This window comes from Trachypithecus francoisi, unplaced genomic scaffold, assembly GCF_009764315.1.
Source record: "Trachypithecus francoisi isolate TF-2019V2 unplaced genomic scaffold, Tfra_2.0 Contig00739, whole genome shotgun sequence".
In the NCBI taxonomy this organism is placed as follows: Eukaryota; Metazoa; Chordata; class Mammalia; order Primates; family Cercopithecidae; genus Trachypithecus; species Trachypithecus francoisi.
In genome coordinates, this window is record NW_022680863.1 from 39,607 (window position 1) to 62,179 (window position 22,573).

At 45.6% G+C, this 22,573-nt stretch overlaps 1 pseudogene across 1 annotated transcript; it reads right to left on the bottom strand.

The window, feature by feature from the left end:
• Positions 1-349: 349 nt before the first annotated feature.
• On the bottom strand, positions 350-8,412 carry LOC117088255 (annotated as a pseudogene). The gene is made up of 17 exons (XR_004439105.1): positions 8,332-8,412; positions 7,436-7,474; positions 7,126-7,173; positions 6,953-7,037; positions 6,739-6,857; positions 5,622-5,711; positions 5,414-5,516; positions 5,134-5,221; positions 4,398-4,738; positions 4,063-4,131; positions 2,645-2,720; positions 2,122-2,213; positions 1,648-1,866; positions 1,465-1,565; positions 1,285-1,382; positions 1,030-1,185; positions 350-949 (listed from the first exon to the last, which is right to left on the bottom strand). The product of XR_004439105.1 is annotated as a putative golgin subfamily A member 8D (transcript).
• Between the last annotated feature and the right edge of the window lie 14,161 nt (positions 8,413-22,573).

Consider the following 22,573-nt stretch of genomic DNA (forward strand, 5'->3'; position numbering starts at 1 on the left):
ATGAAGGGCTCACTGTGATTAAGATCAAACATAATAGCAGAACATAAGCAAATTTTTTTTTTTTTTTTTTTTTTTTTGAGATGGAGTCTCGCTCTGTGGCCCAGGCTGGAGTGCAGTGGCGCGATCTTGGCTCACTGCAAGCTCCGCCTCCCGGGTTCACGCCATTCTCCTGCCTCAGCCTCCTGAGTAGCTGGGAGTACAGGCGCCCGCCACCGTGCCCGGCTTTTTTTTTTTTGTATTTTTAGTAGAGACGGGGTTTCACCATGGTCTCGATCTCCTGACCTTGTGATCCGCCCGTCTCGGCCTCCCAAAGTGCTGGGATTACAGGCATGAGCCACCGCGCCCAGCCGAACATAAGCAAATTTTATCTGAATTCTATAATGAATATACATGCTGCAACAACATTAAAAAAGCATGGCAGCCTATTCCAAACCAGCGAGAACAGTTTTGTGCAAACAGTGGGTCTTTGTGTGTTTGAACTCCCACCATGTAACGGCAAACTTGATATGCATGCTAATGACCTACAATTATGAAATTAAAAAAGAAAAATGCTAAAGGATGCCAGAGTGAACCTCAGTGAAACCCACAGAGACCCACTCTCTTTTAACTTTTTACAAACAAACTTAAACTATAAATTAGAAACACAAATAATCATGAGTGGCTCTAACATTCAAAGGAAGGAAATGGATTGTGTAGGAGATTCACCCCATAACTCTATTTTTAAAATGTCTTGACTGGCTCTTTGATGATGGTGATGTTTATCTCCTTCTCAGCAGCCAAGCCCAGCAAAAGAATGGCACAGGGCGTTTGCTGCCGAAGCCTGGGTGCTCCTGGTTCTCCTGGTGCTCCTGCACGATGGGCTGTGCAGTAGGGTTGTTGTGGGGAGAACCCTCCGTGTCCTCTCCTTGCGCTGGCTCCTCGCTGTTGGTGAGGCTCATCTCATGAATATCTTTGGAGAGTTGGAGGCGGGGATCTGAGTGCAGCGCCAGCACCCCCTGCCTGCCCACCCCGCCTGAGGGCTCTACTCACCACCATGCTTGTGGGCAGCCCCAAGCTCCTGGGGGACTGGGGCTCCTGGACCAGGCTCATCAGCAGGGTTCTGGGAAGAGGCCAGGAGTTTGCTGTGCCCCTCACTGTAGTCACTGCAAGCCCCAACAGCATCTCCTGAAGCGCCAGCAGCTTTACCTGGAGGGAGGGGTGCTCAGCTGTCACGCCGCTGCCGGCACCCACCCTCATGCCCACCCCACCGCATCCCCACCCCCGCAGAGATGTTGCACACGCTACCTTCATCTCCTCCCAGTCCTGGGCCAGCCTGATGATGTCCTCCCCGCGCTGCATCTTTGACATTGCCTCCTGGTTCATTTATAAGGTGACGAATTTTCCTGTGGGAAGACAGGGCTCAGACGCTGGGGCCCCTCTGAGGGCCCTGCAGCTCCCCCTGCCATGCCCTGACCTCCCACTCACTGATGGCATCTTTCTCTCCAGTACTGGATGAATTGAACTTGTAGTTTCTCCACACGCTCTCTCAGGTCTGTCTGCTCCTCCAGGAGGTCCATAAGGCCGCTCTGGAGCCAAAATAATGGGGTCACATCTCGGTAGCGGCCTGTCCCACCCCTGCCCTTCTTGGCCCATGCCACACTCACTCACCTCCAGCTTCTCCATGACTTCCCACAGGCCCCGCTGGGTCTCCCCAATCACAGACTCACCCCCAGTCCCTGGGGCTGGGACGGCTGCCTCCAGCTCCTCCTCGGCCGAGGGCACCGTGTGAGCCAGGCGCTGGCAGCACACCCTCTGCTCTGTCTCCTGCTCCCGTAACTGTGCCTGCTCCTCCTGGGCACTGGCTCCAGCGGAGTTGAAAAATGGCACCTGAGGGCAAGAGGTGAGCATTCGTATAGGGGCAGATGCAGAACAAATGGGGCAGAGAGGTGGAGCGCAGCCCCTTCCCTTGGGGCCTCAGAGTGTGCACCTGTTGGTCACAGAGGAAATGGGGTCTGACCCCTGGCTCCTGGAAGGGGTGAGGGTGCAGAGAAATCAGAAGGCAGGGAAACTAAGAGAATAAAGGGGTCTTGCAGGGACCACAGAGGAAGGTGGCAAAATGGGTGCAGGGGCAGTCAGGCTCACCATGGCCTCCCAGCTCTCCATGTCCTCTGGGACGCTCGGCATGGGCCGAGGTCCCTCCTCCTCCTCACTGTCCAGATGTCCTCCTCCATCTCCTGTGGGGGGTGGCCAGAGGGCTCCTCAGACAACCCAACAAGGCAGGTACTGTGGACCCAACTCTGCCTCCACCCTCACTGGGTAACCCTGAGCCAGCCCCTCCCCAGAGAGGAATGAGCTGCTGTTCTTTATTTTTATGTTTAAGACCCAAGATCTTGCTATACTCCCCAGGCACAGTCCCACTACCAGTCGGTGTGGGAGTTCTGACCTGCTCCCTTTCTGACCCGGCCAGTTCAGCCATCCTTAGGCAACGTGGTGGCCCCCCGCTCCCAGGAGGTCACCATATTGATGCCGAACTTAGTGCAGGCACCCAGTCGGCATAATGACCAGCTGTTCTAAAGGTCTCTTCCAACTCCTCAATCCTACGCTGCTCACAGTACCCCCCTTCCTCCTGGGGCTCTTTCCTCTTCCTCTGAGCGGTCTCCTGTACCTTCCCCAGGGAGAACCATGAGGTTCAGTTGGTCCTGCAGCTGCTGATTCTGCTGGCTGGCAGCCTCCAGGTGCTCCTAAGGGGCCAGGAAGGAGTGAAAAGGCACGGAGTTTGCCAGGTCGTTCCCCTCACGGCCCCATCCTCAGCAGCTCCCTCCCCTGGATCTCCTGTAACTTTTGGCGGGCCATCTTGGCCATCGCTTTGCCCCAAGATTCCTGCTGCTGCAGCTGGTTCATTAGCTGGGTCTGCTGCAGTAACTGCCTGTGCAGCGCCTCCTTCTCAGAGGTCAGCTGATGATAGGCGGCCACCTGCTGCTGATAGATGGCCAAGGACTGCTGCAGGTGACCCAGGTAACGGTCTGGCTGCTGCTGCAGACTCTGAGCGTCTTGGCTCTTCAACTCCACCTGCAGGAAGACCCTGGGTGTGAGGGCATGTGGCTGCTGGCTTCCAACTTCTGGGCCCATCAGTAGGGTAGTGAGGGCACTGTGGGGCTCTGTCGCCTGCCCAGGACCCTCGCCCCTTGCTCCAGGCCTAGGTGACTGGCTCCCTTTCCTAGAACAACATGCCTCCTTCGTCAGCCTCAAATCTCATACCCTCTTCTCACCATTTAACTGTAGGACACAGACTGGTAGAAAAGCAGTGGGAGCCAGCCGCCATCTGCTAAGTGTGCTACAGGCCTAATGCTTTCCATGTATTATCTCACTTAATCCTCAGCACCTCTGTAAGGAAAATGCTAACTTCCTTTTGAAATTAAAGAAACAGAGACTTAGAGATGCAAAGTACTTGAATGGCGACCAGTGGAACCGAGGCTGGAATCCAGTTTTAATCTAATGAGCCTTTTTGTTTTATTTTGTGACACAGTGTCACTCTGTGGCCCAGGCTGGAGTGCAGTGGTGCAATCTCAGCTCAGTGCAACCTCCACCTCCTGAGCTCAAGTGATTCTCAGGCCTCAGCCTCCTGAGTAGGTGGGATTACAGGCATGAGCCACCATGCCAGGATACTTTTTTTTTTTTTTGTAATTTTAGTAGAGATGAGGTTTTGCCATGTTGGCCAGGCTGTTCTCAAACTCCTGACCTCAAGCGTTTCTCCTGCCTCAGCCTCCCAAAGTGCTGGGATTACAGGCATGAGCTACCACCCCGGGCATAAGGAACCTCTTAACCAGTCTCTTCCCCTATAAATGGGGGGCTCCATGCCTCTAGCTGGGATGATGATGTCCAGACCTGGGAGGAGCCCAGGGCTACCCACCTCTAAAAGTCAGAGGGTAGAAAGCAAGAAACAGTCACGGGACTGCCCTGAAGGGTGCTGGGGTCACCTCCCCCAGGCTGGAGCTGCTTCTGGCCTGGCACCTCCCATCCCCAGAGGCTGGTGCCCGCCTTCCAGGCCTTCTTGGATGGGGTGGAGGTTACTGTCTCCCTCACCTCACCCAGCTTCTCCTGTAGCTCCTCTACTTGCTGCTCCACCTGCAGTGCGCTCTTGTTCTCGTTGTTCTGGACAGAGAGAAGCAATCAGCAGCCACCCACTGCAGCTGGAGACCCCAGAACTTGGTGTCTGCCTCCCATGGCACCAGGAAGGGTGGAGGCAGGTTAGAAAAATCATCCCCTCTCTCCCCAGCCACCAGAGCAGGGCTCTGGCTCACAGGTGGCTTTAGAAGTAACATTTCACATGAGGGCTACATTGCCCCATTTTACAAGTGGGGAAACAAAGGCCTGGAGGACTAGGGAGGAAGGCAGGCTCCCCAGGTGGGGCAACGCACCAGCTCCTCGATGCCGCTCTGTGGCTCGGCCAGCTGCTGAAGCCTCTCCTCCTGCTTTCGAAGCCTCTCCTGCTGCTCCTGAAGCTTCTCCTGCTGCTCCTGAAGCTTCTCCTCCTGCTCCCGAAGCTTCTCCTCCTGCTCCCGAAGCCTCTCCTGCTGCTCCCGAAGCTTCTCCTCCTGCTCCCGAAGCCTCTCCTTTTGTGCCTGGTTCAGGAGACTCACGTGCTGATGGTTTTCCACCTGGGCCTGGAGCTCTGCTGACACTTGCTCTAGTTCCTTCCTCAGGTGCTGCAGCTCCTCCTCAGGGGGCACTGCTGGGGGCTCCGGGGGCAGGGGTTCAGCTGAGAAAGGAAGCAGACAATAAGGGCCTCTGGATTCTCAAAAACAAAAACAAAACAACAAACAACAACAACAAAAAAACCCCTCCTCTTGGTGCACAGCTCCTCTCAGGCTCCCCAAACTTGGCCTCACTGCTAATGATTCCTCACACCCGGATGGTAGCCAGTCTTCCAACCACTTTCAGATGGAGAGCACTGTGGGTGGCTGACAACGGGCCCTCTGTGCTGATGGGGACACTGAGGCTCATGGAGATGACAAGACTTGCCGTCTCCTGACACAGACCTCTTTCCCTCTGCCTCAAAGCCCTCCCATCCACCCACCTCCCTGGGGCATTCTAAGCTCCCCCACAGCCCTCTGATGCCAGGCCTGCTCCCAGGTCACGCCAGCCCCATCTTACCCATCTGGTTTTTGAGTGTGGACAAGCGCCTCTCCAACTCCTCTACCCGACACATATCTTGCTGCCTCTCCTCCTTCAGGGTGCGAACCTGCCCAAAGCACAGGGATAAAGGGCCCTGGAGAGAGAGGCTGGTGGCTGGTGGCTGCCGTCTCCCTCTCTCTCCCCACCTCCACAAAACCCAGACCCATGACTACCTCTGGCTGTACTATTTCCATGTTACAGATGCCCAGAAAGATCCAGTGACCCATCTAAGGTCGGGGGCTAAAGGATCAGATCTCACCTCCTGCGACATTTTCCTCATCCTCTGCTGCCACCGGCCCTCTCTCCTTCTAGATGTTGAGCATATTCATCTCTCTCTAGCTGGGCTTGCTTTAGCGACTCCTCCATCTGCAAGAATGGGCACAGAAGTTAGGAAGGGCTGTCACTGGTCCTCACCTGCTCCTGGCCACCTGGGGTCATCTTCCTTCCCTCCCTCCCTCTGCAAAACCTCAACTGTGTCAGCTGTGCTTTCAGCAGTGCCTGCTCCCGTATGGACCGCTCTAACTTCCACTCTGTATATGCTTTCCAGTGGCTCAGGACTGGATGGTGAAGAGTGAGAAGTTTCAATCTGGGGAGCCTGGGCCATTCCACACAGTGCCCCTTAAAAGGGCTAGAGCTAGGCTCAATATACAACTCGATCAGTAAAGATCAAGGCCGTGGTCTGGTCAGTAAAGATCAAGCCCATGGTCTGGTTTTTAAAAGAACTCAGTTGGGACAGGGAACAAGATGGAATTTACAGCTGGCTAACTGAGACCCAGAGAGATCAGGTAATATTACTATTGTTACTACTGTTATTACTACCACTGTTTGAACCTTTATGCAGTGCTTCACCAGGTGCCATGCTAGCAATCCCATTTAATCCTCACAACCACCATAGGAGACAGTTACTATGATTCCCTCCATTGTGTAGATGAAAAAACATGGAGTATTTGATGTTAAATGCTTGCCTAAGATCACTTAGGCAGAGCTGGGATTTGAACACCCAGGTCTATCTGATTCTCTAAGCCCATTTTTCTTGCTGGGGTTGGGAGCACAGATAGCAAGGGGAAAAATAATCTTTTGCTCAGTTTTTGAAATGATGATACCTTTGCATAGTGCAAAACTCAGAAGGTACAGAAGGGAAGTATCTCCCAGCCACCTTGTTGTTCTCTCCCGAGTTTTTTTATGAACCGTTGCAGACATGTTTTTATATGTACACACACACACACATGCACATGTTTCCTCTCTCTACAGAAATGGTAACATACTAAAGGTACTCTTCTGGACCTTCACAGAACAAGTACCCAATACTCCACCTAGGACTTGGCCAAGACCACAGGTAAGGGCAGGGCAGGCACTTGGCCTCCAAGCTCTGCATCCAGTGCTCACACCCCATCGCACCTCCCAACTCACCCACAGCAGCTGACTCAGCCCCAGGCTGCCTCTAACAACTACACACAAAAGCAGCGAGACATGGCCATGCTGCCTCCTGGGCAGGACACTCCATCCTGCAGAAGGGACCTTTAGGCTCACTCCTCCATCTGTGAAGCCGGGCTCCCAGGGGACGGGGCAGGTGGTCAGACTCACCCGTTTCGCCTTCTTCTTCTGTGTGGCGGTGACAGCAGACAGAACCTGCTCTAACTCTCCTGTCTCTCCTGTATGCTGCAATGAACATTGCAGGTGACTGACCAGATCCTTGGACTCCTCTGTAATGAGAGAGTTGAGATGGGGCCCAAAGGACTCCCCCTAAAGACCTGTCAAAGTGCCAGGTTGAAGGATGACAGGGTGCCCAGATTCCCACCTTCAAAGTATCTGAGAGAACGTTTCATGTGATACAGGTCCGTACTTAGTTTCCCTGTCTGCATGTTCAGGCTCTGGATTTGAACCTTTGGGAGAAAAGCCAAGCAAGTGCTGAAAGAGAAGGAAAGAAACATTCTCCGGAGGAGAGGAGAAAACTTCACACCCTCCACTCACCTCTAGCTCCCTTTCAGTTTTCTGTTTCACGATGTTTGCTTTCTTTTCCTATAGGAAGAGGAAGACAGAGCTCTTACCGGGGGAGGCAGAGATGGCAGCAAGAGACATGCCCCAGAACACCACCACTGCCCCAGGACAGGCCCACCCATGGGACCAGGTTATCAGGAACCCTGTGGGGATGGGGTGGAATCTGAGGGGTGAGCCTTCTTCCCCAGGCTGGGAGAAGGGGGAGAGGAGACTGGGGCCTCTACATCTGAGTGTCCCCCAAACCCAGCAGTCATGTTGTGAGCAAATAAAGAAATCACGTTACTTCTTCCAGCTGATGTTCCACTTGTTTCTTCTGTTGTTTCTGTGGGCAGAGTCAAATTAAGGTGACTGAGGGTGGCTCCCTCAACTCTATTCCCCAGGCCAGGAAGCAGTAGGCAAGGGCCAGGGATGGATTTTAAAGGTAAAGTTCTCAGACCCAATGGGAACACGAACTGGTCAACTCTCCTCAAGCTCCCAAGGACAGAGGATTTGGGTCTTTGTTGGTTTTTGCCCACAGCCACAGAACTCGAAGTCTGAATGTGGAATCTCTTGAGAGGACAGGAACATAAACCTCTAGAGTTGGAGTTTGAGAAAGGCCCCCGCTTCTGCCCGCTTGTGATTTAGAAAAGTGCGTTCATTCAATAAACATTTACTGTGCACGAACCGCCAGGTACGGTTCTTCACAGCAGGTATAGGCTAACGGAAAAGGACAGACAGGAGCCCTTGGCCCTGAGGTTTCCATTCTAGGGGGCCTTTAAATCTCAGACTCTCACAGCTAAGAGACACCTTTGATACTCACTACCTCCTCTGGAAACACGAGTCCAGAAAGGAGAGGCGACTTGTCCAGAATCAAAGAGCAAATTAGGGACTGAGTCATGGCAGAAATACGGGGCCCCTGATAACCAGTCAGGCTCGCACTCCCCCGAGAGGCCACAACCCCAGGGCGTGTGTAGCAAGGACTCGAGCAGGGGTGTGTGGAGAGGAGAGAGTCGGCAAAGAGGGCAGCAAAAGAACAGCCACACTGCGTGCTCTGGGGTCCCTCCAAGTGAGGTCTGGGCGCCCCAGGTCCATATTAGTGCTTGGCACCAGGGGCCCCCAGTCCCTTTCTTTAGGGCCCCAAGGGGAAACTGGAGCCTGGGATTGGCAGCGTGGAGTCAGGAGACCCCACTGGACTCTTACCAAGGATTTGATGGTGTTCTTCAGTTGACCGATTTTGACGGACCTCGAGTCCAGGGCTGCTGGTAGTTCTTGGCACGGGCTCTGAGGTGCATGTAGAGAAGAGGAGGTGGAGGAGGAGTGGGGGAGAGGTAGAGAGAACAATCATTAGGGCTGGGGTGTGTGTGGGCTGTCTCAGCTGGCAGAGGGGCACCCACTCCCCACTGTGGGAGGAGGTTGGAGGGCTGGCCTGCGGGGTCACTGCACCTCCGCCCAGAGCCTCTTACCTCCAGATCCTTGAGGGGTGCAGATGACGTAGGGCCCTCTCCGTCGATACCTGTTGCTGACTACAAGAGATGAGAGTGCACATGGAGATGTTCTGTCCCCCTCAGTGTCTAAGCCCTCTGACTTTCGTTCTTCCCCATCAACTGGCAACATTTTCTTTTCTGCCTATGTTGGACCCTTTGTCCCATAACTCCTTTGTGCCAACTTCTCTCATGGTTTTTATCTCCCCACCATCCCACCCTGGGGCCCTTTTTCTGTGACTCCTGATGGCAAGTGGCTGTTCTCATTGTCCTGGCTTCCCCTTGAGACTGGGGATGAGGAAAATTAAACAGCAATGACCATATCCTGGTGTCCTGGGTGTTTACAGCAGGCCATGTACTAGAGAGTAACATACAACACTAACAAATCTCATTTAAACCTCACAAATGGAAGTCAAACAATAATACCACCTCTATTATACAGATGTGCAAAGAGAGGCCCAAAGAGCTCAAGCAACTCACCCTAAATCCTATCCCTAGCAGATGGAGAGGCAGGATTCAAACCCAGAATTCTGAACCAGTACCCAACAGTCCATCCACAATCTTAACAATTACCCTCTACTGCCCCTTGTGCCCCCTGCCCCCAGGAGCCTGGTCAGCCAAGACTCACATCCCGAGGTGAGTGGCACCACCAGAAGTGGCTGTCTCGGGGACACTGCCATTTGTTTTCCTGTCCCTCTTCACCCCTGCGGGAACACCAGGGCTGTTTCTCTGCCAATATTCTTTAAACTGTGGGAAAGAAGAGCAGTGATACTCATGAGAACCATCAGCCCCTACAGCCACATCCTCCTTTACAGTTTTTACAAAATACTCTTATACACCATCTGATTTAATGACACCAACAACTGTACACATTGTTGTCACAATCATTTAGTCACTGAGAGGGATTGATATGGATAGGAAAAAAAAAAAAGAAAAGGAAAAGGCAATACTGGAACTTTGAAACTCAGTCTTCTGACTCCAAGCTCTGGGGTTTTACCAAGAATCAGCAACTGCCAAGGACAAACACCAGAGGCAGAGGTAGAAAACTAAACATTAAGTAGGCAGGAACTGGATGCCGTGTGGTTTAGAGTCATACATCCTCACATGTCTGTTAGTGTGAAGAAGTACGCAAGTACCTCTCAAACTTTTATATCAATGTGTCCTCATGGCAGAAGGCAGCCTTTCTGTTAAATCTGGGAATTTATCAGAAAGAGACAACCCAAGCCTCATATGCCTCAACAGCAGCAGATCATTGTTAAAAAGTCTGGAGTCAAGGGGAAAAAGTAAAATGGGACCATTTCCAGAATCTCACAAAAAAACAACAACCTGATGTTCTAAGTGCCCAAAACGAGCAAATTAGAACCTTAAATAGAGGAAACTCTTAATGCCTATCCTGGCACAGATTCAGCACCAAGTACAATTTCATTTTACTGGTTTACCTTTTTCATCCTCGAAAGTAGGGGCTATGAAAAAAAACACTAAAATTTCTTTAAGAGAACCTTCTACTTACAATCTAACTTACATAATCAAAACACTCTATTGAGGGTGAAAATTGGGAATTATAAGAAAATAATCACCTGTTTTGTGAGAAGTTTCATGCATAATGCTCCTCCACCCAATACACACCTTAAAAGGAAAAAAGGAAACATACAAAATTATCTCGAGAATTATTCCTGCTTAAAGAAATCTACATGTCATTACTAAGAAAGTATGCACACAGTAAAGATGAAAAGAGAACATGCAAGCATGAACATAATTGTTAGGGATATAGGACTATGGGCAACTTAAAAATTCTATTGGTATTACTCTCATGTAATTGCTTTGAAATTGTAGTCAACTGTTTGAAATGGCTCTTAGAACAAAATAGTTTGAAATTTTTATGATATCAAAAACTAAGAAGTTAGCCCTAAATATTCCAAAGATAGGGGCAGAAGAACCCATTCCCTTTAATGGCATTGGAGTATTCTTTACAACTCAAACTTTCTCTCCCATCCTGTGATGGCCAAAAGTTTTTCCTCTGACAATGGCATTGACCTTATCCTATCCAAAATAGGAACATCTGCATGGTTTCATGGTTAAAATTGTTTTTACTTATTCTGTCGTGAGAATCAAATGGTTCAGACCATACATCTCCTCTCTGGGACTCCTCAAGTCCTTTCTAGGTCTGAAGACTGTTCTCTGAACCAAAGACAGCTTCTGGGGATGTATCAAATCTCCTCATAGAAAATTACTTAGATCAAGATGTTTTAACCTTTTAACTTTTTCTCAAACAAAATAATTTCATTTCTCCTTTACTGTTATTTTAAATTTCAAAATACACAGATAGCATGCCTGAAATAAAATCAAGGGGCTGACAGTTTCAGAACGCAAACTGTGGTAATTTTGAAAACACAAAAGCTAAGACCACTGATGAGGTCTATGTGGACACCAAGTCCACCACAACCTGTTCTGTCCTCTGGGGCTCTGTCCACACCTTTCCCTTGCCTGAGATTCCTTCTGCTTCCCACCCTTCCAAATGCTGTATTTCCCCCCAGAAGACTTGCCAAGACCACTCCAGCCTGCACATCTTCCATTCCAGCTAACCAAAGGAATCCTTGCATTGACTAAAACAAATTATTTTGTAGAGAAGCCATGTAAAAACTTCTACTGTAGAACATTCATTCACCTTAATCATTGTTATCGTGACATTATTCAATAATACAATGAGGGCAAGAAGTCCTCTTCACTCCCTTATCCTGGAGAAGCCAAGCCAGTGTCTTTCCCACTTGCTTTGCGCAAACCCTGGGACCTTTCAAAGTAACAGTTTAATGGAAAGGAAAGAAAATCTAAAGAAAAACTCTCTAAAAAATTAAACTTGGACAAAGAATCATGGGATTAAAAATTTTTACGGTTTGTGTGTTTGATTTCTGAAACATAGAAATCTATCTCCCACTCCTTAAACCTGCCGCTGGGCTAAGAGAGTTTTGTACAGAATGTGCACTTACTGATTTAACACAATTAGAACCTCCAGGCACTCACTGAGATTTTGCTTCCACAACCACTCAAAGTCTAGTCATTAGTTATTGAGTTAACACCACACTTGATCTTCACATTTTGGAAATGCTGACGGTAGACAAGGACTTGTTTTGGGAAAGGAAGTATACAGTAGACATTGCTACCCATTACCCAACCACCACCACCTTTCCTTTAAAGTATCCTACTCTTCCTTTAAGGTTGCAGAGTCTCAGAAAGCGGAAAGAAAGGAAGTTTTTGCATTTTCAGGTCAAAAAAAAGTACATTTGCACAACCACATAATACCTCTGCAAAGGTTTCTTGAGATATAAACATAAGACAGAAGTACTTCTAGCACCTCCACAAAAAGTAAGGTAAGTAAACTTTTCCTCAATACACACTTTCAGCAGCATCGACACCTCAAAGTGGTCGACTCTACTACTGTATAAGTTACATTCATTTTGTCAATATGTGTTCCAAATTCCTATTGCTCTTTGTCTCCAAAGGGTTCCTGCTGAATATTGAAACCGTTCAAGAATACTAGGGGAAAAAATTCTTAATAATCAAAGTAAGGGTCACCTAAGGATAATATGCTACATACACAGACACAGTCAGATTTTCAACTTTAAAAAATTTCAGTTGTCAAAGTTGTACAGCAAGCGCTTTCCTAAAGCTTAGGCTCTTCTGGCATTTGATTTATAATCTCTGTAAAGAAAAGCCAGTCAGAAAATGGCACATTTTGTATGATTCTATTTATATGAAATGTCCAGGACAGGCAAATCTACAGATAGAAATTAGATCAGAGGTTTCAGGGATCAACGGTGGGGGAGTCAGGTACAGGGAGTGACTGCTAATGGGTATGGGGTTTCTTTTTGGGGAGATGAAAATATTTGGAAATTAGGAAGTGGTAATGTTTGCATAACTCTGAATATACTAAAAACCACTGAAGTGTACACTTGAGGGTGGGGCTTATCATATAAAAACTGTATGACAATAAAGCTGTTAGTTTAAAAAATGTTTGGCTATGTCAAGACATAAAGAAATAGGGTCACAGCTAGAAGATACAGGATATAAAATACATGGGACAAAACTGCTCAATAATCTATCTAGAATCACACAGTGCTTAAGCTTTACCCTGACTAAAATTGCAAGCTTTGTATTTTATTGGTATTTCTCATTTTTTACCTCTTCCTAAGTCAGTCAATAATTCCTCCTCCTCATTTAATAGTTGACTACAAAGACCCAAGACATTTTGATTCTGCCACCAATGAGGTTCACATTTCATTCCTCCTTCCATCCCCAGGACTACCAAGCCAGTTTGTGTTCTCACTTCACTCTAAGACAACTGCGTGGCCCTCAACTACTGTCACACTCTTCAAGGCTCTGTGAGGACAATGTGTCTCATATTCTCTTCCGCTGTCACCAGATTTATTTAAGACAGTTTCTTGACTTTTACTCCTCTGTTTCTCAACCAGTTACACAGAAACATGAATATCCAGGGATGGTGTCATGTGCCTATAGTCCCAGCTACTCGGGAGACTGAGGCGGCAGGATCGCTTGAGAATGGGAGGTTCAGACTGCGGTGAGCCATGATCATGCCACTGCACTCCAGCCTGGGCAACGGAGTGAGATTGTCTAAATAAATAAATAAATACATAAATCAATGTGGTCTATCCATGCCAGGGAATATTATAATATTATCAGCCTTAAAAAAGAAAGAAGTCCTGTCACATGCTACAACATAGATGAACCTTGAAAACATTATACTAATTGAAATGAGTCAGTCACACAAAGCCAAATAGTGTATGATTTCTCTTACATTAGGTTCAACATGAGTCAAACTCATAGAAACAGAAAATAGAATGCTTGTTTCCAGAAGCCAGGGGAACATCACACACTACTAAAATATTTCATGGACATAGGCTTATTAGACACAACAAAACTTCTCAGATGCTGTCTTTGACGTGAAAATTGACTGCTTCTTACTTTTCTAAACACACAGTGGTAAAATTAACAATATTCAATCACCTGTGCTTTCCTGCATATATAATAATTAAAATACCAATTATAAAACTAATATATCTTCTTATTTCTTATGGATATGATTTCAATGTTTCACTTAATAGTGGTGTGGTTTAAGTGATTTATTTGATTTACAAGTTAAACCACAATCCACCCAAAGGGAACTGATAGTCTATAGGCTCATAGTGCAAATAAACACTTTAGGAATGCAGCAACTGACATTTCTAAAGTACAAAACAGATACAATTCTTAGAAGATACATGCAAAAAGCTCTACTAAGCAGATGGCCGCAGAACTAGAACATTGATAATTTTACTGGTGATGTCCACAGGACTCCAGATGTTTCCAGACTCAACTTGAACTCTCAACTGAGGCTTGTTTTGTATTTTGCTTTTCCAGTTTCACTAATGACACAAACATGCTATAAAATGAAAATCCAGACATTCACATTTAAAAAGTATATTCTGAAATGAAAGGTAAGAACAGCATTTTACATATAAGAACACTGTTATGTTGCCAGGTTCTTACTAAACAGAGATAGTACTACTGTATTTTAGACCAGTAACTTTTGGGGAGGGTATCTTCTGAAAACAAAGCAGTAGTCTGTACCATTAGTTTAATTTGTTTCTTGTCTTAATATGTAGTTTTTTGGGTTTTGTTTTGTTTTGTTGTTTTTGTTTTTGAGACAGTCTTGCTCTCTCACCCAGGTTGGAGTGCAGTGGCAGGATCTTGGCTCACTGTAGCCTCTGTAAAAGGGTGGGGGAGAGGCAAGCATCACCTTTCATCACATTCTCTGTTTTTAAAAGACGAGTCTCGCTCTGTGGCCCAGGCTGCCGTGCAGTGCTGTAATCACAGCTCACTGCAGCCTTGACTTCTTGGGCTCTAGCGATACCCCCACCTCAGCCTTTTGAGTAGCTGGGACTACAGGTGTGTGCCACTTCGCCCTGGCTGCATCACAACTTTTAATAACTGGCTTACAAAGAGGAACTTTAGGCTAAAACAACTACTGTGCCAAAAGAACTAGTATTTATTTTTGAGAGCAAAAGCTGCAGGTGGCATAAGTCAACTCTACCAAAAGCTAATTTTATAACCCAAATGCTGCCTGTTGAATAATATTCAGCCATTAAAAAAAGTTTTGGAAGCTGCTTTGAAAGTCTTTACAGATGTTAAAGGCAGTCTCAAGAAAACTTATGCTTTCATACATTCCTAGATAAATACATGTGTTTAAAGAGCTGGAAAGGGCCTAAAGTGATTCTCAACCTGGATGGCAAATCAGAATCACCTGATACCATTAAAAAACCACAACCCAGGCTACCCAGGCCACAGCCCTGTCCAATCACATCAGAATTGCTGGAGATGAGGCGCAGGCTACCCAGGCCACAGCCCCGACCAATCACCTCAGAATTGCTGGAGATGAGGCGCAGGCTACCCAGGCCACAGCCCTGACCAATCACATCAGAATTGCTGGAGATGAGGCGCAGGCTACCCAGGCCACCCAGGCCACAGCCCCGACCAATCACATCAGAATTGCTGGAGATGAGGCGCAGGCTACCCAGGCCACACCCCTGACCAATCACGTCAGAATTGCTGGAGATGAGAGGCAGGCTACCCAGGCCATAGCCCCGACCAATCACGTCAGAATTGCTGGAGATGAGAGGCAGGCTACCCAGGCCATAGCCCCGACCAATCACCTCAGAATTGCTGGAGATGAGAGGCAGGCTACCCAGGCCATAGCCCCGACCAATCACCTCAGAATTGCTGGAGATGAGAGGCAGGCTACCCAGGCCACAGCCCCGACCAATCACATCAGAATTGCTGGAGATGAGAGGCAGGCTGCCCAGGCCACAGCCCCGACCAATCACCTCAGAATTGCTGGAGATGAGACAAAGGCATAGGGTGTCCTGGGTTTTGGTTTTACCTCTCAGGTGATTCCAATGTGCAGCCTAAGTAGAGAACAACTGACCTAAGCCATAGGCTCCCAGGGATCATCTAACCATGTCCCTCATGACTCTTCCAGTAAATGGATAGTGGAGACACTTCAATTCCATTTCCCTTTAGAAAGAACATAACGAGCCAATCACAGCCAAAACCCTTCCCTCTACCTGAACTCAGGAATGCTCCAGAAAAGGTTCACTAAACTCAGTGCAATCTGTATGAGGAGTTCAGGAGAACTCGGCACCTCATATGCCTACGGATCTGAATGTTTAATAAAGCTCCATCTCTAAGGCATGACTAGAGTTGCTTCTGAAGCATTTTCCATACTGTAAATGGGTAGCCGCTCCTAAGAAGATATATGCAAATGCCAAATAAGCAGACAGAAACATGTTCACCATCATTATTCATCAGAGAAACACAAATCAAAACCACAACGAGATACCACATCACAGCCACTAGGATGGGTATAATAAAAAAGGCAGTAGCAAGTGTTGTCAAGGATGTGGAGATATGGGAACCCTCAGACATTACTGGTGTAAAATAGTACATATATCTTGTTAAACAGTCTGGCAGTTCCTCAAAATGTTAAACATAGAGTTACCATATAACCTAGCAATTACATACTTCTGAAAACAGGTATTCGAACTTGTACACAGACATTCAAATCAACATTATTTATAAGAGCCAACAGGTAGAAACCCAAATGTTCACCAACAGATGGATAAACAAAACGAGATATAGTCATACAATGAAATATTATTCAGTCAAAACAAGGGATGAAGTACTGATACACGCTCCAACCTGGATGAACCTTGAAAACACTATGCTGAGTGAAAGAAGGCAGGACATTGCATGACTCCATTTATGCAGAATGCCCTCAATACACAAATCTGTACAGACTTTCTGTAGAAAGTAGATTAGTAGTTGCCAGGGGCTGGGAGAAGGGAGACTGACTGCTAATGGGTACAGGGTTTCTTTTGGGTTTGATGAAAAGTTCTGAAATGAAATAGTGGTAGTAGATGCACAACTCTGAATATACCAAAAACCACTGGAATGTACAACTTCAAAAGAGTGAATTTTATGTGACTCATAATTCCGTTAAAAAAGAGTATGTTTACAGTTCCAGAACCAATTGCGTATATAATATGCTAAAAATCTTACTGTCTTCCCTACATTCTAAAGGCATATTTAAGCAGTTAGCCAGCTGCTCACTACAATGAGATCACATTGTAGCCAACAGTGAATCAGTGTTCGCAGTTAAAAAGATTTTCAAATATATTATCTCCTTGACTCACACAGTTCCCCTGAGAAAAAGATGTTAACAATCATTCCCCTTTAAAGATGAGTAAATACGTTCAGAGAGATGAAATATGGAAGAGTTTCTCAGGTTAAGTTGCAGTGAAATGGCAGACTAAACTCCCATGTCCATGTCTTTCTCACTTTACTGCTCTGCCTAGAACAGGAAAACAGGAACTGGGTGGGAAGAACCTTAGACATCATGTAGGCCATGCATTCTCTCTTTTCTCTCTCTCTCTCTTTTTTTTTTTTTTTTTTGAGCAGGGTCTTGCTGTGTCGCCCCACCTGGAATGCAGCAGGGGTGCAGTGGTGTGATCACAGTAGGCCATTTATTCTCAACAGAGGCGATATCACCTCCAAGGAAGCCACAACTAGTTCTCAGCAGGGAGACATTACAAATCTTAGACATTACAAGATTTGTGACTCTCCAAAACTCAACTCTCCCTGACACTCTTATTCCTTAGTGTTGAATTTCTCTCTGAGTATCCTATAAATAGCACTGATGTGGAGTTCATGGAAGATACATGAAATGTATGCAAGATCAGTGCTACAAAACTATGGCGAATAGATGGCTTGCGTCAACAAATGACCCAAGTATTTTTTGAGCATGTCCTACCTGTGGCAACACAAAATCTCTCTCTGTCACAAACCAGTCAATCTCAGTTCCACAGCATATACAGGAAAGAACAACAAAAGAGTACCCAGAGGATTAAAGTCTATGCCACGGTAGGCTGACATTGAAAACCCTAAAGAGCAGGTAGAAAAATAAGCAAGTGCACTGGTAAGTTTCTATTAGGTTGCTGCAAAAGTGATTGTGGTTTTTGCCATTTCTTAGGATACTACTTAGTGTCCTATAACACATCACTCATACTCCCATAGTGCCTGTCCCAAATCTGTTTAAGAGAAACTCACTGGGAAACACTTGAACTGGATATTAGAAAAGCCCACATAGTCAAACTGCGGACACATGGCTCACTAAAGGCTTACTCTGATTCAAAGATGCTCAACACATACTGTGATTAAAGGGGTTTATAAACATCTGTCAATCACTTAGGAAAAAAATAAAAGTTAGATCACTACCTGACCCCTACATAAAAACTGCAGATTGATCAGAGACTTAAATTTTTAAATGATATTTTAAAAGAAAGAAACATGTTCTTAAATGTTTGTTTGATGTCATTATATTAAAACTTGAAGTAGTAAAAGCATAAACTCTGAGTCAGGTGCCCTGGGTTCAAATCTCACCTTTATAGCTGACTAGCTCTGTGCCTTCGGTAATTCCCTGTGCCTCAGTATCCTTACGTGTAAAATGAGAATCACAATGCCACTGCAGAGTTGTTGAGAGACAGAACTAAAATGAGAAATAAACCCAGGTGGAACTATAAAAGCAAAAGTCAAACAGCACAGGTAAGGCAAGGAGGTAAGGCTGACTTAGTAAAAAAAGGGAAGCAGGCATTATAAAATTTCACCATAGACACAAAGACAACACAGCATCCATCACTCAATTCCAGGAGGTCCAGATATTCAGGGCCCACCCCTTCCTATCACTTCCTCACCCCATTTGGAATCCCGATTCTTAATTTTGTAAGGGGGGCCCAAAATCCTCTGCCATGCTACTCAGGACAAACTGAGTTTTTTGTTTTTTTTTTTTTTTTTTCTCCAGCATGGTGAAAAAAATAAATGTTAATATTAGGCAAGGAAGTGCCCATAATTATAAGTTTTATTAACATATGACAAAATTATTTAAAAGGATTATATCTTAAGTCTTATATAATTTTAAATTACTTTTTAAAGATAAAATGACAGTTGAAAACATTTATCCTTAGAAAGAAGCAATCACTTAATCCTCCTTCAAATGAGAAAAATATTATATGTCAAAATGTCATACATACCCGGTGACCTTGACCATCTTTGGGTTGTACTGCCTGACCAAGGAGAGCAAAGTTTGCATTGTTTCGCCAGTGTCAATAACATCCTTTCAAAAAAGAAGACATTGCATACCTTCAAATTCAGAGTCACTATACAAACATAAAGTTCCAAAACCCCCATGTATAACTGCAACACTGCCCTTCTTTTCAGTGCAGTGATTCTCACCAACATTCACACTGAGATATTCTGGAATCTATAAATCATCGTCCCTCAGCAAACAGTAAAAATGCCTGTCCCCAGGACTGGATTTTGTAGGCACAGAGGTCAGTGACAGCAAATTTCAATATATACAGGCACATTTCATGAGGTCCTTCATCATAAAAAGTATTTTAGATTTTTTTCCCATAAATTCAAAGTAGAGACTCTCTCCTTTCAACTCTCCAATATAGGTGGCTAACAGAATACACTTTGAGAAAAACTGCTTGATACCATTTTTAAAGGCACCTAAATTAATAAGGGTATAAAATGACTTTACATGAAAGTGAATCTCAGCTTTTCAGTCAAAAGTAGGACATTACTCTAAACAAACCCATCTCTGTTAGGGAAAAGATTTTTTAAACCGTAACCCTAATGCTTTTCAATAAAAATAACCCTTTAAAAACGGAATAAAGCAGTGTGAGCCATCAGAAACACCATGGCTGCAGACTTGAGAAAAATACAGATTTCTGGGCTGTGGCAGGTGGAATTCTGATGGCTCTCAAAATTCCTGCCTCTTTGAGGGAAAAGAGACTTTATGGGGGTTTTGTTTGTTTGTTTTTAAGTAGGACAATACTCTAAACAAACCTATCTCTGTTAGGGAAAATATTCCTGCCTCTAAAAATTTCTGCCTCTTTTAGGGATGAAAGACAAAGGAAAAGGAAGGAAGGAGGAAAGAAAAAGGAAAGAAAAATTCCTGCCTCCTGGTGTACACAGCCAGAAGAGTTCCCTCCCCTTCAATGTGACCAAGATCTGTGAAAAAAATGAGTCCTATGATTCATAATATATATGGCATATATTTCAATTCAGTCAGTTCTTTAAGTCCCCGGGAAATTTTTATATTTGTCTTAGTCCCTTAAAACTGCTCTAACAAAACACCTGAGACTGGGTGATTCACACAGAGCAGAAGTTTATTTTCTCCATTTTGGAGGTTGGGAAGAACAAGATCAAGACTCCAGCAGATACAGTGTCTAGTGAGGGCCTGGTCTCTGCTTCCAAGATGGTACCTTGAATGCTGCTTTCTCTGGAGCAGACAAATGCTATGAGGCAGAAGGGACAGATTTACCACCCCCCCCCAAGCCCTTTTATAAGGCACTAATCTCATGCATGAGGGCTTGCCCTTATGTCTTAATCACTTCTCAAAGGCCCCACTTCTTAGTACTGTCATCTTGGGAATTAAGTTTTAACACTTGAATTTTGGGAGATACATTCAGGCTATGGCCATACTCTTCATGAAAGGCCTTGTGTATATTTTGCTAGATATACTGTCAGGGTTTTGTTGCTATTGCGAATGGAATCTCTTTTTCTTATTACATTTTCTAATTTGTTATTACTGATGTATGAGAATGCTAATAGTTTTTTAAGTTGATCTTGAATTCAAAAACCTTGCTAACTCTCTTACTGGTCTTAATAACTTATCTGTATACTCTTCTGGATTTTCTGCATAGCCAATCATATGGTCTGAAAATACAGGTAGATTTTTTTTTTCCAATTTAAAAATTTTATTTCCTTCATCTCTTTCTTTTCCTTTCTTGTGTGTGTGTGTGGTGTGTGTGTGTGTGTGTGTGTGTGTGAGAGAGAGAGAGAGAGAGAGAGAGAGAGACATAGCCTCGCTCTGTTGCCCAGGCTGGAGTGCAGTGGAACAATCTTGGGTCACTGCAATCTCCACCTCCCGAGCTTGAGATCTCCTGTCTCAGCCTCCTGAATAGCTGGAATTACAGGCACCTGCCACCACACCTGTCTAATTTTTTTTTTTTTTTTTTTAGTAGAGATGGGGTTTCATCATTTTGGCCAGGCTGGTCTCCAACTCCTGACCTCAGGTGATCTGCCTGCCTCAGCCTCCCAAAGTGCTGGGAATACAGGCATAAGCCATCTCGCCCGGCCGATTTATTTCTATTGTAGGTTGAATTACATACATTTCTGATGTTGTGCCACTGCACTCCACTGCACTCCATAACCTTAAAAAATGGCAATTTCATATGTATTATCCTAATGCATTACCTAGGACCTCCAGTGCCATGTTCAGTAGAGACAATGATAGAAAGTACCCTTGTCTACATCCTAACTTTGATGAAAAGTGCTTCTAAAATTTTACTATTAATTATGATAATTGCTTTACATTAAGGAAGATAGGGCTGGGTGAGGGGGCGCACACCTGTAACCTCAGCACTTTGGAAGGCTGTGGGGAGGATTGTTTGAGCTGGCGAGGTAGAGGTTGCAGTAAGCCAAGATGTTGACACTGCAACCCAACCTCGGTGACAGTGAGACTTTGTCTTAAAAAAAAAAAAAAAAAAAAGGAAGCTAGCTTGCTAATAGTGCATTATCTGATGTTGACTCTGTCCTTGCATTATTGTAATAAAACCAAATTCACCATGATACATTGTGTGTGTCTGTACATTGCTGCATTTGACTTGGTATTGTTGTATTTAAAATTTTGGAATACATGTTCATAAAAGTTAGTAACAGCTAACATCTATTTGGTTTTCTATGTTCTGGGTATTGTTAAGGTACTTTCCTTGAATTATTTCATTTCATCCTAGAAGGCTTATTGTAAAAGTTATTTCCCCCTTTATCTACGAGGGAGTTAAGCCACAGTGAAGGCAAATCATTTTCCCTAAGGTCACAGGGAAGATAAGCAGTGGCAGCAGGAGTAGAAATCCGGATTGCCTGGCTGCAGAGGCCGAGCACTAAGCACTGCCCTGTGCCCTCTCCCTGTGACAAAGACTCGTCATTCAGACTGTTCTACCGTGAGCTGTCCTTGTACATCCTTGTTCCAGTTTCGTACCAATATTATATTATTCTCGATAGATAATTAGATCGCTCGTCTTCATTTTATTCGAAATAAAACTTGTCAAACTTTTGTAAAAGCCTATTTCATCCTATCACCTTTGCTAGTCTGATGTCGACAGTTTTGCAGTGGCCTCCAGGTTTTACAGCATTTGCAAGTTCCTGTCCTGGGGATACTGGGGAGGTATACAACCCATAAAGCCAGGGACACAGACCACAGATCAGCAGCGGACTCCCCCACCCTCCAGCACACTTGTGTTTGTTTGTTTGTTTGTTTGTTTGAGACAGAGTTTTGTCGCCCAGGCTGGAGTGTAGTGGTGTGATCTCAGCTCACTGCAACCTCCGCCTCCCAGGTTCAAGGATTCTCCTGCCTCAGCTTCCCAAATAGCTGGGATTATAGGTGCCCACCACCACACCCGGCTAACTTTTTTGTATTTTTAGTAGAGACAGGGTTTCACCATGTTGGCCAGGCTGGTCTCCAACTCTTGAGCTCTGGTGATCCGCCCACCTTAGCCTCCCAAAGTGCTGGGATTACAGGCATCAGCCACCGCGCCCGGCCAGCATCCTTTCAAGTACTGGGGTCCACCCAACCTCCCAGCTTCCAACTAGGAGTCATTTGATTCCTTTATCCCAAAGGACCTGTCACTGTTTTGGTTTCCAAAGCCCAGCAGGGTCCAGGCTCTTCAGCCTCCAACCACTTTGTATTCTTTTCTGCTTTTCATTCATGGAGATAAAGATTAACTTATTTTTCAGACTGGGTATGTCTTTTTTATTTATGTAATTTTAAATTTTTATTTATTGAGATG